Consider the following 18,285-nt stretch of genomic DNA (forward strand, 5'->3'; position numbering starts at 1 on the left):
AATAACAATCCATCTCGTGGCATCAAATCTAGGCCCTTGACCTCATATCAATCAAGCCACCTCGTGGAATACATATCTCAGGCTCTCGGCCTCAAATCAGTATCAGTGTTTCCTCACAATGTAGGCCCCCGGCCTTACTCAGTCAAAAATCATCACAAGCCTCTCGGGCAATAGTAAAACAGTGTTTCTCAGCCCAAACATTATTTAAATTATCATTTAAGTATTAAAAAATGAGTAAACATGGCTGAATAGTAAAACAGTGGAAATTAACATGACTGAGTTCAAGTATAAAGTCAAAACAGTAAGAAAATAGTAATAAAAATCCCCGAAGGGTTCAAATAGTTGGCACGAAGCCCAAATAATGATGATAGCAATTAGTTTTCAGTCAATACGCGGTAAAATCATCAACCGGGATGGACCAAGTCAAAATCCCCAATAGTGCACGACCCTACGCTCGTCATCAAGCGTGTGTCTCGCCTAAACATAGCATTATGATGTGCAATCCGGGGTTTCAAACCCTCAGAGCATAATTTACAATCATTACTCACCTCGAACCGGCTAAATCTCTAGCTCGCGACGCCTTTTCCCATCGAATTGGCCTCCACGTACGTCGAATCTACCCAAAATCAGAACGAGGACGTCAAAATATGCTAAGGTAACGAAGCCCAAGCGAAAACAATCAATAAAGGGCACAAACCCCGAAATTACCAAAATCCGACCCCGGGCCCACATCTCAAAATTCAAAAATTTTTGCATCAATAGATTCCTCATCTCCCCACGAATCTATACATATCAAGAACACTAAAATAGAAGTCCAAATGATCCCTCAAATTCTCCTTTAAAGGCCTCTTAAACTCAAGCTCTAATACTTCATTTTTAGCCCTTTAATTCCTTTAATTACAGCCTTAACCCATGAAATACTACTATAAAAATGTGTTTTAGGTCCAAAATCCTTACCTTAATGAAGTCTCCTTGATTTCTCTCTTCACAATTGCTCAAAGCTCCTAAATCCCTTTACAGAAATGGTGAAAACCTTCAAAAATCGCGAAGGGAGACTTATATACATTCTGCCCAGGGATACCCACATCTGCGGTCCAAAACACGCTTCTGCGGTATTCACTTACCCAGCCTACATCGCATTTGCAACCCAACTTCTGCATCTGGGACATTGCAGATGCGGTCACCATACCGCTTCTGCAGTCTCTGCTCATCTTGCCCTTTTTCGCTTCTGCGATAGATCACCCGCACGTGCGGCACCGCACCTGCGGTCCCCAATCCGCAGGTGCGAAAATACCAGAAGCATCAAATTCAGCTGCTGCAACAAAATTTCAACTTCTTCGTGAACCATCCAAATTCTCCTCGAGGCCCCCGGGACCTCAACCAAAAGTGCAAACATAACCCAATATCTTATTCAAACTTGTTCCAATTATCAAATCATCCGAAACAACATCCAGTCAACCAAAACACCTCGGATTCAAGCCTAGGTTTCTAAATTCCTTCAAATTCCGCTTTTGATTGAAAACCCAACCAAACCGCGTCCGAATGACCTGAAATTTTACACACACATCCTAAATGACACGATGGAGCTACTGCAACTCTCGGAACTCCATTCTGACCCCTATATCGAAATCTCGCCTATCAACCGGAAATCGCCAAAATATCACCTTCGCCAATTCAAGCCTAAAACTACTCCAACCCTCGAAAACTCATTCCGATCATACTCCTAAGCCATAAATCACCTCCCAAAGCTAACCGAACCATCGGAACTCGCATCCGAGCCCTCTACACATAAGTCAACATCCGGTTGACTTTTCCAACTTAAACTTCCTTAAAAGAGACTAAGTGTCTCAACCTTACCAAAATCATTCCGGACTCGGTCCGACCAACCCGATACCATAAAACACGGATAACGAAGCATAAAGAAGCAGAAATAGGGGAAACAGAGTGGTAACTTATGAGACGACTGGCCGGGTCGTCACATCCTCCCCAACTTAAATAAATGTTCGTCCTCGGACGAGTCAAGAAACATACCTGAAGCCTCAAATAGGTGAGGATATCTGCTCTGTATCTCCCGCTCGGTCTCCCAGGTAGCCTCCTCCACGGGTCGACCTCTCCATTGCACTTTCACTGAAGCTATATCTTTTGACTTCAACTTCCGAACCTGACGACCCAAAATAGCTACTAGCTCCATACCATAGGTCAAATTATCATCCAACTGAACCGTGTTGAAATCCATAACATGGGACGGATCTCCAATATACTTCCGGAGCATAGAAACATGGAATATCGGATGTACACTCGACAAGCTGGGTGGCAAAGCAAGCTCATACGCCACCTCCCCAATCCTCCGAAGCACCTCAAAAGGCCCAATGAACTGCGGACTCAATTTCCCTTACTTTCCAAATCTCATAACACCCTTCATGGGTGAAACCATCAAAAGAACCTTCTCGCCAACCATGTATGACACATCTCGGACCTTCCTATCAGCATAACTCTTTTGCCTCGACTGTGCTGTATGAAGCCTCTCCTAAATCACCTTCTCCAAAGCATTATGCACTAAATCAGTCCCCAATAACCTAGCCTCACCGGGCTCGAACCAACCAACTGGAGATCTACACCGCCTCCCATACAAATCCTCATATGGAGCCATCTGAATACTCGACTGGTAGCTGTTGTTATAAGCAAACTCTGCAAGCGGTGAAACTTATCCCATGACCCTCCGAAGTCAATGACACAAGCATGCAACATATCCTCCAATATCTGAATAGTGCGCTCAGACTGCCCGTCCGTCTGAGATGAAAAATTGTGCTCAACTCCACCTGAGTACCCAACTCTCTCTGCTCTACCCTCCAAAACTGTGAAGTAAACTGAGTACCTCTGTCTGAAATGATGGAAACCAGAACACCATGCAAACGAACAATCTCCCGGATATAGATCCCTGCCAACCGCTCTAAAGAATTGGTAGTACATACAGGAATGAAGTGCGCGGACTTGGTCAGCTGATCCACAATCACCCAAATAGTATCGAACTTCTTCAAATGTCGTGGAAGTCCAACAACAAAGTCCATAGTGATCCTCTCCCACTTCCACTCAAGAATATCCATATGTTGAAGCAAACCACCCGGACTCTAATGCTCATATTTCACCTACTGACAATTGAAACACCGAGCTACAAATCCCACAATATCTTTCTGCATTTTTCTCCACCAATAGTGCTGCCTCAAATCCTGATACTTCTTCGCGGCACCCAGATGAATGGAATACTACGAGTTATGGGCCTCCTCCAGAATCAACTCCCGAAGCCCATCCACATTGGGCACGCATATCCGGCACTGCATCCTCAACACCCCATCAGCACCGATCATCACATCTCTGGCATCATCATGTTGAACTTTGTTCCTAAGGACAAGCAAATGCGGATCATCATACTAGCACTCTCTGATGCACTCATATAAGGAAGACCGAGAAACCACACAAGCCAATACCCGACTGGGCTCCGAAATATCCAACCTCACGAACCGATTGGCCAAGGCCTGAACATCAACTGCAAGAGGTCTCTCCCCAACTGGAATATATGCCAAACTCCCCATACTCACTTCCTTTCGGCTCAAAGCATCGGCCACCAAATTGGCCTTTCTCGGATGGTACAATATAGTGATATCATAATCCTTAAGCAACTCTAACCATCTACGCTATCTCAAATTAAGATCCTTTTGCTTGAACAAATGCTGAAGACTGCGATGATCAGTGAACACCTCACAAGGTACGCCATACAAATAATGCCTCCAAATCTTCAATGCATAAACTATGGCAGCCAACTCCAAATCATGAATGGGGTAGTTCTTCTCATGGAGCTTCAATTGACAAGAAGCATAAGCAATAACTCTACCCTCCTGCATCAACACACAACCAATCCTAACTCTCGAAGCATCATAATACACGGTATATGAACCTGAAGCTGATGGCAAAACTAACACTGGGGTTGCGGTCAAAGCTGTTTTGAGCTTCTGAAAGCCCTCATCACACTCGTTCGACCATACAAATGAAGCACCCTTTTGAGTCAACTTGGTCAAAGGCAATGCGATAGATGAGAATCCCTGAACAAACCAGCGATAATAGCCTGCCAAGATAAGAAAACTTCGAATTTCTGTGGTTGAGGACGATATGGGCTGAATCTAAACCACCTCTATCTTCTTTGGATCAACATAAATACCCTCGCTGGACACTACGTGCCCCAAGAAAGCCACTGAACTGAGCTAAAACTCACCCTGGGAGAATTTTGCATAAAGTTTCTCCTCCCTCAATCTCTGCAACACAACTCTCAAATGCTCTGCGTGCTCCTCCTAACTGCGCGAATACACCAGAATATCATCAATGAAGACTATGACAAATGAATCGAGATAAGACCAGAACACGATGTTCATCAAATGCATGAATGTTGTTGGGGCATTGGTCAGCCTAAAAGACATTACCAAGAACTCATAATGACCATATCGGGTCCTGAAAGTTGTCTTAAGAATATCTGAATCCCTGATCTTCAGCTATTGATAACCTGAACGGAGATCAATCTTGGAGAACACCCTTGCTCCCTAAAGCTGGTTGAATAAATCATCAATACGAGGCAAAGGATACTTATTCTTAATTGTTACCTTGTTCAATTGCCTATAATCAATGCACATTCTCACTGTGCCATCCTTCTTCTTCACAAATAGAGCTGGCGCACCCCAAGGTGACATACTAGGCTGAATGAACCCCTTATCAAGGAGTTCCTGAAGCTGCTCTTTTAACTCCTTCAACTCCGTTGGTGCCATATGATACGGTGGAATAGAAATGGGCTGAGTGACCGGCACCAGGTCAATACCAAAATCTATATCCATGTCCGGTGGCATGCCCGGCAGGTCTGCAGGAAACACATCGGGAAAATCCCTCACAACTGGAACAGAATCAATATTGGGAGTCTCAGCTCTGACATCCCTCACAAACGCTAGATATGAAAGACAACCCTTCCCAACCATACGCTGGGCCTTCAAGAAAGAGATCACTCTACTAGGAACATAATCAGTCACACCTCGCCACTCGATCCGTGGCACACCCTGCATAGCCAATGTGACTATCTTAGCATGACAGTCGAGAATATCACGACACGGAGATAACCAATCCATGCCTAAAATGACATCAAAATCCATCATGCTCAATATCAATAGATCCACTCGGGTCTCCAAACCCCCAATAGTCACCACACACAATCGGTACATATAGTCTACAACAATAGTATCGCCCACCGGGTTAGATACATGAACAGATAAAGCAAGAAACTCACGGGGCGTACCCAAATAACTAGCAAAGTATGATGACATATAAGAAAAGGTGGAACCGGGATCAAATAATACAGAGGCATCTCTATGGCAGACTGAAATAATACCTGTAATGACAGCATCTGAAGCAATAGCATCGGGTCTGCCTGGGAGTGCATAGAAACGGGCCTGACCACCCTCTTATCGACCTCCCCCTCTAGGATGACCCCTGGCTGACTGACCTCCACCCCTAGTTGGCTGAGCGGGTGGTGGTGAAGAAACTACGCTGAAGCCGATGACTGACCCCTCTACTGGGACGAACTAGCAACACGATGAGGACACTGCCTCCACATGTGGCCAATCTCGCCACACTCATAACAACTCCCAGGTGCTTAAGAAGGGGACTGAAGGGAACCCCTCATACCGGAGTCACTAGCAGATGCACTCGGCATAGAAGAGCCCTGAGCTGATGGAGCACGGGTCAAACTCTGAGCTAGAAGGGCGCTGAGTGATGACTGGCCCTGTTGAGATCCATGATAACCATGACCCGAAGATGCCCCACGATAACCTGGGCGAGCTGGCTGAGCAGACCTGAATGAATGGCCTCTGCCATGCTGAAACTGACCCCTCGAAGGAGTACCACTATAGCTACTAGATCCTCGAGGCCTCTTGGACTCCCTTTCTTCTCGTTCCTGATGGAGAACAGACTCAATCTCACGGGCGATATCAACAACCTCCTCAAACATAGCACCAGATACCCTCTCCCTGGTCATAAGAATACGGAACTGATAAGTAAGACCATCAACAAATCTCCTGATCCTCTCTCGATCTGTCGGAACCAACCAGATGGCATGACGAGCCAACTCAGAGAACCTCAACTCATACTGCAACACAATCATCTCCCTCTGTCGCAAACACTCAAACTGCCTACGCAGCTCCTCTTTGCGGGACTACGGCACATACTTCTCCAGGAAGAGAATAGAGAACTGCTGCCAGGAAAGGGGTGCTGCACCAACAGGCCTACACCTCTCAAAATCCTCCCACCAAGTGAAAGTAGCTCCTAAAAACTGATAGGTGGTAAAAGCGACCCTGCTGGTCTTCACAATACCTGTAGTACGAAGAATCCTCTAACACTTATCCAAAAAGCCCTGGGCATCCTCGCCCTCTGCGCCACTGAAGGTCGGAGGCTGCAATCTACCAAATCTCTCCAACCTACGCTGCTCATCTTTCGACATGACAAGAACCACATAGTATTGAGCAGATATGACTGGTTGGGCTGGATATGCCTCTAGCGTCTGAAGTCCCTGGACGACCTGCTCAGGTGTGCGAGCGGTGGGAGTCTGATTGCCTCCCCCCGGCCTCTGAAGTAGCTGCGGCTGTAGTGGCTGAAACCGCCTGAGCTAGGCTAGTGCAAACTGATAAGATAGGTGCCAAGGCCTCCTAAAGACCCGGAATCACGATGGGCACAGTTGGTGCCTGAACTGGTGCTGCTGGAGCGTCCATAGCTGGGACCTAGTCCTGAATTGGGGCAACTAGTGGATCCACAGGTGTTGCCCTCGCTGTTCTGCCTCTACCACGACCATGACCGCATCCTCGGCCTCTGGTGGCCATAGCTGGTAGTACTGGTGGTCGTCCACCCTGTCCGGTAGTGCGTGTCCTCACCATCTATGAGAGAATAGAATAACATAAATTTAGTACTCGGATCAACAAATTTGCACGACAAGAATTTCAAGAATATAGAGTTTTTCCTAAAGGTTCTACAGCCTCTCGAGGATAAATACAGACGTCTCTGTACCGATCCGCGAGACTTTACTAAACCTTCTCATGACTCGTGAGACCTATGTAACCTAGGCTCTGATACCAACTTGCCACGACACTAAACCCGAACCTGGTCATGATGGCGCATCTTGTGAAGACAAAACTAGTCAACTAGACCCAATTCACTTGTTAAAGCAGTTAAACAATATAAAAGCAGTCTAAAACATGATTTAATTATAATAAGTAGCAGAAAGACAACTCGACGTAGCCCTAATCGGGGTGTCACAAGTCACGAGCATCTAACAATACTGAATCCTCAAATGTAACTACAGAGTTTTAAATATTGAACTAAGAACATAAAGAAAGTGGATAGGGAGGAACTCTAGGCTGTGAACGCCAACAGCTACCTAAAGGCTCCTCGAAGATCCGCCCGAAGCTGGAATGAATCAGCACTCGGGAGCGGGACCAGCTACGCCTGAATATGCACACGGGGTGCAGAGAGTAAAGTGAGTACTCCAACTCAGTGAGTAATAAATGTAAATAATGACTAAAAGTAAGGAAACACGTAGGGCACAAGGCATTCTATAATGAAGCAGTAAAATCATTTAAAAATATTAAACCAGTGAAAAATCAAGTAAAATCCTCTTTCAACAAGTAAACAAGTAATTGACAGGTAATTAATGTAAAGTAAACAAATAGAAGGTCGCCCCTCGGGCACAATATCAACAAATCCACTCCTCGGGCAACATCTCCAAATAATACCAGCCCCTCGGGCTCAATCTCATATCACAATGGGTACCCGCGCTCACTGGGATTGCACAGACTCCTGGAGGGTCCCCTTACGGCCTAAGCGCAATAACAAGCCATCTCGTGGCATCAAATCTAGGCCCTCGGAATCATATCAATCAAGCCACCTCGTGGAATACATATCTCAGGATCTCGGCCTCAAATCAGTATCAGTGTTTCCTCACAATGTAGGCCCCCGGCCTTACTCAGTCAAAAATCATCACAAGCCTCTCGGGCAATAGTAAAACAGTGTTTCTCAGCCCAAACATTATTTAAATTATCATTTAAGTCTTAAAAAATGAGTAAACATGGCTGAATAGTAAAACAGTGGAAATTAACATGACTGAGTTCAAGTATAAAGTCAAAACAGTAAGAAAATAGTAATAAAAATCCCCGAAGGGTTCAAATAGTTGGCACGAAGCCCAAATAATGATGATAGCAATTAGTTTTCAGTCAATACGCGGTAAAATCATCAACCGGGATGGACCAAGTCAAAATCCCCAATAGTGCACGACCCTACGCTCGTCATCAAGCGTGTGTCTCGCCTAAACATAGCATTATGATGTGCAATCCGGGGTTTCAAACCCTCAGAGCATAATTTACAATCATTACTCACCTCGAACCGGCTAAATCTCTAGCTCGCGACGCCTTTTCCCATCGAATTGGCCTCCACGTACGTCGAATCTACCCAAAATCAGAACGAGGACGTCAAAATATGCTAAGGTAACGAAGCCCAAGCGAAAACAATCAATAAAGGGCACAAACCCCGAAATTACCAAAATCTGACCCCGGGCCCACATCTCAAAATTCAGAAATTTTTGCATCAATAGATTCCTCATCTCCCCACAAGTCTATGCATATCAAGAACACTAAAATCGGAGTCCAAATGGCCTCTCAAATCCTCCTTTAAAGGCCTCTGAAACTCAAGCCCTAATCCTCCATTTTTAGCTCTTTAATTCCTTTAATTACAACTTTAACCCATGAAATACTACCATAAAAATGTGTTTTAGGTCCAAAATCCTTACCTTAACGAAGTCTCCTTGATTTCTCTCTTCAAAATCGCCTGAAGCTCCCGAATCCGTGTTCAGAAATGGTGAAAACCTTCAAAAATCGCGAAGGAAGACTTATATACATTCTGCCCAGAGATACCCGCATCTGCGGTCCAAAACCCGCTTCTGTTGTATTCACTTACCCAGCCTACATCGCATTTGCGACCTAACTTCTGCATCTGCGACATCGCAGATGCGGTCACCATACCGCTTTTGCGGTCTCTGCTCATCTTGCCCTTTTTCTCTTCTGTGATAGATCACTCGCTCGTGCGGTACCGCACTTGTGGTCCCCAATCCGCAGGTGCGAAAATACTAGAAGCAGCAAATTCAGCTGCTGCAACAAAATTCCAACTTCTATGTGAACCATCCGAAATCACCCCAAGGCCCCCGGGACCTCAACCAAAAGCACAAACATAACCCAATACCTTATTCAAACATGTTCCCATCATTAAATTATCTCAAACAACATCAAATCAACCAAAACACCTCGGATTCAAGCCTAGGTTTCTAAAATCCTCCAAATTTTTCTTTTGATCGAAAACCCTACCAAACCGCGTCCGAATGACCTGATATTTTACACACACATCCCAAATGACACGACGGAGCTACTACAACTCTCGGAATTCCATTCCGACCCCTATATCAAAATCTCGCCAATCAATCGGAAATCGCCAAAATATCAACTTCGCCAATTCAAGCCTAAAACTACTCCAACCCTCCAAAACCCATTCTGATCACACTCTTAATCCATAAATCACCTCCCGAAGCTAACTGAGCCATCGGAACTCGTATTTGAACCCTCTAACACATAAGTCAACATTCGGTTGACTTTTCCAACTTAAACTTCCTTAAAAGAGATTAAGTGTCTCAACCTTACCAAAATCATTCCGGACTCAATCCGACCAACCTGATACCATAAAACATGGATAAAAAAGCATAAAGAAGCAGAAATGGGGGAAAAGGAGTGGTAACTCATGAGACGACTGGTCGGGTCGTCACATATGGAGACATATTCTCCTGTGGTGGATGCTATCACCTTCAGGTATCTTATAAATATGGAAGTGCATGAAAAACTTGATATGTGTCTAATGGATTGTCATGACCCGGATTTTTCAGCCTCGGAAGTCGTGATGGTGCCTACTAATGAAAGTTAGGCAAGCCAATCATTTCAGATATTTAACCTTTTCCATTTTAAATCCTCTAACAATTGTGAACTAACAGTATATAAATAACAGAATTAAATAAGTGGAAGAACAAAATGTAACAATTTAATAACAATACCGATACAAATCCTTAAACATAAACTACCCAGAACTAGTGTCACAATTTCACAGACTATCTAAGAGTACTACAAATAAGGGTCTGAAAGAAAAATACAAGTTGTTTCTGAAATACATAAAAGAAACAAAATGGGAAGATGGAAGGAGACGCCAAGGCCTGCGGACGCCTGCAGGACTACCTCGGGTCGCCTGATGGACTGAAGGCAGCAACCTCAATGCAGTCCGAAAGCTACAGCACCGGGATCTGCACATAGTGCAAAGTGTAGTATCAACACAACCGACCCCATGTGCTGGTAAGTGCCTAGCCTAACCTCGGCGAAGTAGTGACGAGGCTAGGACAGGACTACCAAATAAATCTGTGCAGTTAAATCATATACAACGGAAAATAAAGACAGAAATTTACAGTTAAAGATAGGAGGGGGGAACATGTTGCGGGGAAAAATCAAGTAACAACGGAAAACCAATGGATAAATGTAAAGAACACTATAACTCAATTATCAACAAGAATCGGGAAATCAAAGACAAGTGCACGGCATCATCCTTCATGTTTTTACTCTCGTCCCCACTATAAGAATCAATATAATCGGCACGGCATCACCCTTCGTGCTTTTACCTCACATAATCATGGCACGGAATTATCCTTCGTGCATTATCACTCATATCATGGCACGGCATTGTACATTGTGTAGCATGGCATCACCCTTCGTGTTTTTACCTCACCATATTGGCACGGCATCACCCTTCGTGCATTAACACTCTCAAAATCATACACGGCATCACTCTTCGTGCTTTACACTCTTCCTCACCCAAGCAATAATCACAAAGCAATTTGGGCAAGGGAATCAGTAATATCACAATAAAATCCCAGCAAGGTAACAATAGCATATCAACAATATCCCGACAAGAGAAACAATATCATGAGTAATAACATCCCCGCAAGGGAGATAATATCAAAAGCAATAACATCCCAACAAGGGAGAAAATATCATAAATCTCTTCTCTTTTCCACATTTACTTCACAACTCAATTCTCAACTTGAGCCAACGCTCTACAATGTTCAATTACCAATAATACTTCCACAAGCCTTGTTCAACAATAGAAATCATCATATAAAGCATGAACAATACGAAACGGAGTCACATTAATCATAGTATAAGACTCACATGCATGCTTGACACCAACGTATAAATACTCGTCACCATGCTTATACGTCATACTCAACAATTAACACATAGCAAATAAGACACAACTCCTAATCCCTCAAGCTAAGGTTAGACCAAACACTTACCTCAAAGCCACGAACACAATCAAGCTTCAACTACCGCTTTACCTCTTGGTTCCACTTCCAACTCTATTGTATCTAGCCACACTTTACTTAATAACATTAATAAATGCTAAATAAACCAATCCTAATGCATGAAAAATAGGTTTTCTAGTGTTTTCCCCAAAAAGTCAAAAATTGACCCCGGACCCGCTTGGTCCAAACCCGAAATTCGGACCAAAACCCGATTACCCATTCACCTCCGAGTCCGGATATATAATTGGTTTTGGAGTTCGACCTCAATTTGAGGTCAAAATCTCCAAATTTTGATATTCCTAAGTTTTACCCAAAATTCCCAATTCCAATATGAAAACCCTAGATTCTAGGATTAAATCTTGTAAAAAGAAGTTAATGAGTGAAAGAAATAAGTTAAAATCATTTACTTGTGTTTTGGGGAAGAAAGAGTGTCTTGAAAAATCGTCTCTTATATTTTAGGGTTTTAAAAATTGAAAAATAACTAAAAAGTCTCGTTTAAATATACTCCTCTCAGACCCTCACCGCGGACCGCATAAGAAAACCGCGGTCGCGGAGCTCCACCGCGGACCGCGAAATATCGAGCGGAGCCGCGAAGACATGGTCTTGCTCACCGCGGACCGCATAAATCCCACTGCGGTCGCAAAACCCCACCGCAGACCGCGGAGCCTGGTTTCAAAGACCTGCAATTTTCTCTGAACCTGCAACTGTTATGTTCTAAGTCTAAATGCACTCCGAGGCCCATCCAAAACTCATTCGAGCCCTCGGAGCTCCAAACTGATCATGCACGCAAGTCTAAAAACATCATACGGACTTGCTTGTGCGATCAAATCATCACAATAACATCAACAACTACGGATTCAACTTCAAATTCATGAAATCACTTAAGAATATCAAAATTTCTAATTTTCTCAAATAAAGGTCCGATTTATACTAAATGAACTTTAATTCTAACAAAACTTCACAGATTCAACTTAATTATTATTTCAAACTTGTACCGGGCTCCGGAACCCAGATACGGGCCCGATACCATCAATTTCAAATATCTTTTCATTTCCAAAAACTCTTATAATTTCTAGAAAATAATTTTCTTTAAAAATTCATTTCTCAGGCTTGGGACCTCAGAATTTGATTCCGGGCATATGTCCAAGTCCCAAATTTTATTACGGACCCTATGACATTGTCAGATCGCGGGTCCTGGTCCGTTTACCAAGAATGTTGACCAAAGTCAACTTTAAACCAATTTTAAAAGCCCATTTCCATATTTTACTTAGATTTCATATAGAAGCTTTCCGAAAGCGCGCCCAGATTGTGCACGTAATACGAGGTGAGACGGAAAGAGGTTTTCAAAGCCTCTGAACGCAGAATTACTTTTAAAGCAAGTGATGACCTTTTGGGTCATCACATGGATGTTGTTACAGCCTATTTGTATGGATCATTAGACAACAAATTTTTTTTGAAAATACTTGAGGGATTTAAAGTGCCTGAAGCATATAAAAGTTTTCATGAAAATTGTTCAATAAAGCTTCAGAAATCCTTATACGAATTGAAACAATCAGGTCGTATGCGGTACAATCTCCTGAGTGAATACCTATTAAAAGAAGGGTACAAGAATGATCCAATTTGTCCTTGTGTCTTTATAAAAAGGTCTGGATCTTAATTTTTTATAATTGATGCGTATGTTGATGATTTAAATATCATTGGAACTCCTGGGGAGCTTCCGAAAGCAGTAGACACTTTGAAGAAAGAATTTGAAATGAAAGATGTTGGAAAGACAAGATTTTGTCTTGGTATACAAATTGAGTATATGAAAGATATTTGTCCATCAATCAACATACACTGAAAAAGATACTAACACCATTCTATATGGATAAAGCACATCCATTGAGTACGCCGACGGTTGTGAGATCACTTAATATAGAGAAAGATTCATTCTGACCTCATAAAAATAATGAAAAGCTTCTTGGTGACGAAGCACCATATCTTAGTACAATGGGGGCATATGTATCATGCCAATAATTTTCCACTAGATACACTTTCTCAATAAGCTTGGTGACAAGATTTGTTCTTCCCCAACGCAAAGACACTGGAATGGTATTAAGCATATATTATATCTGAGTGACCATTGATATGGGTTTATTTTATTCAAATAAATTCAAGTCATCATTAATTTGTTATGCAGATGCAGGATATTTGTCTGATCTATACAAAGGTAGATCCCAGGCAATCTATTTATTTACAAGTGGAGGTTGTGAGGACCCGACCAGTCGTCTTAAGAATTTACGCCCTGATCCCCCATTAACTGCTTTCCCTAAGTTTATTTCTGCTATTTTGATTTGCTAGGATGTTCAGTTTTGAGTTTCGGAGAGTTTTGGGACACTTAGTCCCTAAATAAGAGATTAAGTGTTAGAAAGTTCACCGTAGTCGGAACAATGTGAAGACGGCCTCAGAATGGAAATCTGATGGTTCCGTTAGCTCCGTGGGGTGATTTTGGGCTTAGGGGCGTGTTCGGATTGTGTTTTGGAGGTCCGTAGCTAATTTAGGATTGAAATGCCGAAAGTTGAATTTTTGAAATTTCTGGTTCGATAGTGAGATTTTGATCCAAGGGTCAAAATGGAATTCCGGAAGTTGGAGTAGCTCTGTAGTGTTTAATGTGACGTGTGTGCAAAATTTCAGGTCATTCGGACAAGGTTTTGATAGACTTTTCGATCGAAAGCGTGTTTTTAGAGTTTTTGGAATTCTAGGCTTGAATCCGATGAAAAATAGGTGTTTTGATGTTTTTTTGAGCGCTCTGAAGGTTGGAACAATTTTGAACGATGTTTTAGGATTGCTTGGTAGGTTTGGTTGAGGTCCTAGGGGCCTCGGGATGATTTCGGATGGTTGAAGGATTTTGAAGTTTGAACTTTGTAGCTTCAGCTGATATCTGCCATAACTGCACCTACGGTTTGGGTTCCGTAGGTGCGGAGCCGCAGAACCGGCGGATCAACCGCAGAAGTGAAATTGGGGAGTATCAGCAGGTTCCGCAGATGTGGGACACTTACCGCAGAAGCGGTACTGCATTTGCGAATGGGTAATCACAGGTGCGGAATCTGGACTTTAAGTGAGAAGCCGCAGAAGCGAGACTGCAGAAGCTGGACTGCAGAAGCGGTCCCAGGACCGCAGATGCAGTAACAACTGGGCAGAAATATGAAATTTCGAGGGTTTAGTTTCAAAAGTTGGAAATTCGATTTGGAGCTCGGGAGAGGGCGATTTTAGGAAGAAATTGAAAAGGAGATCAATAGGTAACAATTCTTTAACCCTTTCTAGTTATATTCCATCAATATATAGTTAGTTTCATCATTTAATTTCGGATTGGAGATGAAAATTGGGGAAAAGTTGGAAGAAAGTTCTTAGACCTAAAAGTTGACTTTTGATTGGGAATTTGACCTTAGATATGGATAATTTTGGTATGCATGAACTCGTGAGAGTGTGAGGATTCTGAGAATATAAACTTTACTCGATTCCGAGATGTGGGCCTAGGGGGCATTTTGGTCATTTTACCTAATTTCGCGTATTAGCTTAGAATTTCTTTGTAGAATCAGTTATTTGAAGTGTTATTTACATTATACAAATGAATTGAATAGATTTGGGCCATTTGGAGTCGAGTACTCGTGGCAAGAGCGTGGTTTCAGGTTGATTATTGAGCCTATTCGAGGTAAGTGGTTTGCCTAACCTTGTGGGGGGACCTTCCCCTTAGGATTTGGTATATTTGGTAATTGAAATGCCTTGTACGTGAGGTGACGAGTGCGTACTTGTGCTAATTGTTGGAAATTCGGTTTTCATTAAGTAATTACTAGTATGTTTCTTTTTCTATTTTTTATTACTCGCATTATTAAGCCTATTGTTAGCTTAGGAAAGCATGTCTAAGTGATTTAATTGCTTTATTTGCTCAGACTGCTTTACCTAAATTCTATGCAGCATGCTAGGCGAGAATTACTTGTTGCCTTAATATGAAATTTGCCATTTCTGAATACTTTCCTGTTGCTGTTGTGTATATATTTGGGACTACGGATGTGGTATTCCGGTATATCCCCCTTGTCTGTTTATTTGGGACTACGGATGTGGGATTCCGGTAGATCCCCCTGCACAGTTATATGGAACTACGGGACTACACCTGATAGATTCCCCCAATACTGGGTATTTATAATTGGGACTACGGATCAGGATTCCGGTATATCCTCGTGCACTGATAGTTGGACTACGGGATGGGATCCTGAAAAATTCTTCGGATATATATATGATGGACTATGGGACGGTATCCCAGGAGATCCACTGGATAGCTGTAATTGGGACTACAGGACGGTATCTTGGAGGGTACCCGGTTGTTATCTCTGTGTTGAGTTGTATTTCATTTCCGTGATTATTTTGCCTCTGTTCTAGTTGTTGTTGCTCTTTCTACTCTATGTTATTTCTTACTGTTGCACTTAATTATATTGTCCTATTCTACACTGTTATACTTTATATTTTATTTAACCTCAGTAGGGCCCTGACCTTCCTCGTCACTACCTGACCGAGGTTAGGCTTGACACTTACTGAGTAACGTTGTGGTGTACTCATGCCCCTTCTATGCATGTTTTTCATGTGCAGATCCAGGTACTGCGACTCAGTCCTATCACCCTTGAGGCGAGGCGACTGCTCCAGCGACTTCAAGGTATATCTACCGTGTCTGCAGACCGAGGAGTCCCTTTCTATTCTAGCTTTTAAACATTTACCCTTCTGTATTTCTTTTCCTTGTTAGATATTCTGGAGTTAGAGTACTAAGTAGTGATCCTTAGCTTGTGATTCATGGGTTTCCAGGTCTTGGAAGTATGTATTGGTTGAGAATTAAATATTGTTTATGCCGAGCGGCACTTTTAAACACTATTTTATCACTCTTCATTCTGTTTTAATTCCACACTTTGGTTATCTTCTGCAATATAGGCTTACCTAGTCGTAGAGGACTAGGTGCCATCACGATGGTTCACGGAGGGAGACCCGGGGTCATGACAAGTTGGTATCAGAGCTCTAGGTTCATAGGAGTCATGGATCACAAGCCGGTTTATTAGAGTCTCGCTGATAGGTATGGAGACGTCTGTACTTATCTACGATAGGCTATGTAACTGTTAGGAAAATTCCACTTCATTTGATTTCCTTGTCGTGCAATATTTTGACATCGCAATTCTAAACTTATGTCTTCTATTCTCTCACAGATGGTGAGGACACGTGTTACCCGAGATGATCAGGCACCCGCGCCCCCTACTACATCCGTCAGAGGCCGAGGCCGGGGTAGAGGCCGAGGACGCGGACGTGGTGCAGCCAGAGCACCTGCATGAGCTACCGCCAAGGTACCACTAGCAGTTCCAGCCGGAGTCCAAGCACCTTACACGCCTACTGCTATTACTACTCCAGCTCTTCAAGAGACTCTGGCACAGTTCATGAGCATGTAAACCACTCTCGCAAGGTTGCTTCCCCTTGCTGCAGCTACATCTCAAGCCGGGGGAGGAGCATAGACTCCCGCCACCCGCACTCCTGAGTAGCGAGTGCATGTTGAGCAGGTCCCTGATCTTATTCCTGTACCGCGTGCAGTGCCAGTTCAGCCCGAGGGCAGGGCAGCGGCTTCCGAGGAGGAGCAGTGAGGCTTGAAAGGTTCAAGAGGTACAAGCCTCTTGTATTCAGCGGTCTAGCATCGGAGGATGCTCTAGGATTTCTAGATGAGAGTTACTGCATTCTTCGTACCATGGGTATATCAGGATCGAGCGGGGTTTCCTTCACTACTTTCCAGCTTCGAGGAGCCGCCTATGAGTGGTGGCGCGCCTATGAGTTTGAAAGTCCGAATGAGGCTACTTTGCTGACTTGGACTCAGTTTTCAGATCTGTTCCTGAGAGAGTATGTTCCTCAGAGCCTCAGGGATGCATGTCGTGCAGAATTTGAGCATTTGCGCTAGGGTACTATGACTATCTCAGAGTATGTTGTCTGTTACATCAATTTGGCTAGGCATGCACCGACCTTGGTTTCTCCTGTTTGCGAGAGGGTTCGCCGGTTTATTGAGGGCCTTATTCCCAGCATCAGGTCTAGCATGACTCGTGAGTTGGAGATGGATATTTCTTATCAACAGGTAGTGAGCATTTCTAGGAGGATTGAGGGTATGCATGCTAGGGAGAGAGAGGAGAGGGATGCCAAGAGGTCTCGAGAGTCGGGCCATTTCTCTGGTGCATGTACCCCAGCAACAGGTCGTCATGGTAGGGGTTATATGAGTTGCCCTGTTCATTCAGCTCTTCTAGCAGCCAGTGGTATTCTAGCTCCTCCTAGGCCTCAGGAGCCTTATTATGCACCACTGGTATCTAGTGTACCTCCTGCGCGAGGTGCTTTTAGAGGTCAGTCCAGTAGACCTGGCCCAAGCCAGTCATAGCCACCACGTCCTCCCAGAGCTTGTTTTGAGTGTGGTGACACATGTCATATAGTGAGGGATTACCCCAGACTTGGGAGGGGTGCACCTCCATAGACTTATCAGCCACGGCGTGCCCCGCAGAGTTCTTATGCTATGGTTACAGCTCCAGTTGCTACCCCACCTGCTCAGCCAGTTAGAGGTGGAGGTCGGAGAGGTAGAGGTCACCCTAGAGGGGGAGGCCAGGCCAGATACTATGCCCTTCCTGCCTATACCGAGGTTGTTGCCTTCGATTCTGTCATCACAGGTACTATACTGGCTTGTCATAGAGATGCATCGGTTCTATTCGATCCAGGATCCACTTATTCTTATGTGTCTTATTATTTTGCTCTGCATTTCTGTGTATATCAGGATTCTTTGA

The sequence above is a fragment of the Nicotiana sylvestris genome, chromosome 3, assembly GCF_000393655.2.
Source record: "Nicotiana sylvestris chromosome 3, ASM39365v2, whole genome shotgun sequence".
Lineage (NCBI taxonomy): Eukaryota > Viridiplantae > Streptophyta > Magnoliopsida > Solanales > Solanaceae > Nicotiana > Nicotiana sylvestris.